Source organism: Egretta garzetta, unplaced genomic scaffold, assembly GCF_000687185.1.
Source record: "Egretta garzetta isolate BGI_Z169 unplaced genomic scaffold, ASM68718v1 scaffold14, whole genome shotgun sequence".
NCBI lineage: Eukaryota > Metazoa > Chordata > Aves > Pelecaniformes > Ardeidae > Egretta > Egretta garzetta.
In genome coordinates this window covers 7,358,099-7,359,487 of record NW_009259588.1, presented here as the reverse complement: position 1 = coordinate 7,359,487, position 1,389 = coordinate 7,358,099, and the positions used below count along the sequence as shown (strand labels likewise).

Here is a 1,389-nt window from a genome sequence, read left to right as displayed (position 1 = left end):
CAAAATCCCCCCCCCTTTTCTGGATGTAATGGCAGGCTGAGCTGCAAGCCGTACTTTCCGTGGCGTGTTTTGCCCTTAGGCACTCAAGCCTGACTGTTCAAGTGCAAATCCAACCCAAAATGTTTTGAAGCACGGAGCATTTGCCTTTTTCATTTTGATCGTTTATATACGCTGAGAAATGCATTGGGAAAACGCTTAAAAAACAAAAAGCAAAAGCCCTTCAATATATTGCTGGAAAATGATGATCAGAAGAAGCCCTCAGACTCCACATGGATTTGACATCGTCAGAGCCTTTCCAGGAATGAAAGGGATCTGGTTTTGGAGTCAGCACAATTACGCAGGGGATGAAATCTGGCTCCCCTTGTACCTTTCCCACCTTTTGCTTAATGTGGTGCAATGAACTAAAACTTGAAACTTGTAGAGCACCGTTCCCACTAATAGATATATCTGCAGATTAATCAGGCTGCCGTACTTAACATTAAATCTTGCTTATTATAATTGACTGTTATGTCATGATAATGAGATTTCTTTCAGTTTTACTGCCTGCATGCTGCTGATCCAGACAGCCAAGACTTGAGGTATTATTTTATGCTCAACTGTGCCGTACTGGCTCGGCTCTGCTCTGCTCTTCTCTTCTCAGGGCGGGGGGAAGGGGAGGTGCATAGGGAACTGTAGATGACACCTCTGTTGAGTATTTTATCTGTATCTGAAAAAAGTGAATAGGAAAGAAAGGTGTGTGTTTAAGCATAAGAGGCTTCTGGGGCATCTTAGTTTTAATTAACAAAAACCAAACAGAGCCTGAAAGTAGTGTTGTATCTTTGGGAAATATCCAAAATAATAAAAGGCTGAGAATAAGAATGGGGAGTGGGGGGGAAGGATCACATTTTTAGAGAAGGAAGAAAATAAAGAAGCAATGGCTTTTCTCCTTTCATTGCTGCTACCGTAGGCAGTTGTACAGAGTAGAGTGAAAAGATCCAAATTATGTAACTACCCAAATGCACTTTCTCTATTTCCCAAAGGCCAAGCTAGTTCACTGGAGACCTGGCCCAGATGAGAGTTACATCTCCCGGGGAAAACTTCAGGTCTTGAAGTGAGCACTGAAGGAAGGTTGGTGGGATCATTAGCATTGAGAGGCCAGTCCGCTCTCTGCTGCTGCGCCCAAGCTGCGACCACCCATACTTTAAATTTACCTGTTCTGCTCTAGTTTTTCATGGACATAATATAACTGTGAGAAAATCATAGAATCATAGAATGTTTTGGGTTGGAAGGGACCCCTAGAGGTCATCTAGTCCAACCCCCCTGCAGGAGCAGGGACACCGCTAACTCCATCAGGTTGCTCAGAGCCCCGTCCAAACTGGTCTTGAATGTTTCCAGGGATGGGGCCTCCAC

The 1,389-nt window shown here is 44.1% G+C and overlaps 1 protein-coding gene and 1 long non-coding RNA gene across 2 annotated transcripts in view; one reads left to right on the top strand and one right to left on the bottom strand.

Moving 5' to 3' along the window:
- LOC118452199 overlaps positions 1 to 1,335 on the bottom strand; it is a 22,276-nt gene extending 20,941 nt beyond the window's left edge. Inside the window, exon 1 of the long non-coding RNA XR_004841882.1 lies at positions 1,325 to 1,335. This is a non-coding gene — a long non-coding RNA (uncharacterized LOC118452199). The remainder of the gene's footprint in view (positions 1 to 1,324) is intronic.
- The window catches only part of PHACTR1 (phosphatase and actin regulator 1), a 313,243-nt gene that overhangs the window by 140,564 nt on the left and 171,290 nt on the right, over positions 1 to 1,389 (top strand). The window lies entirely within an intron of this gene.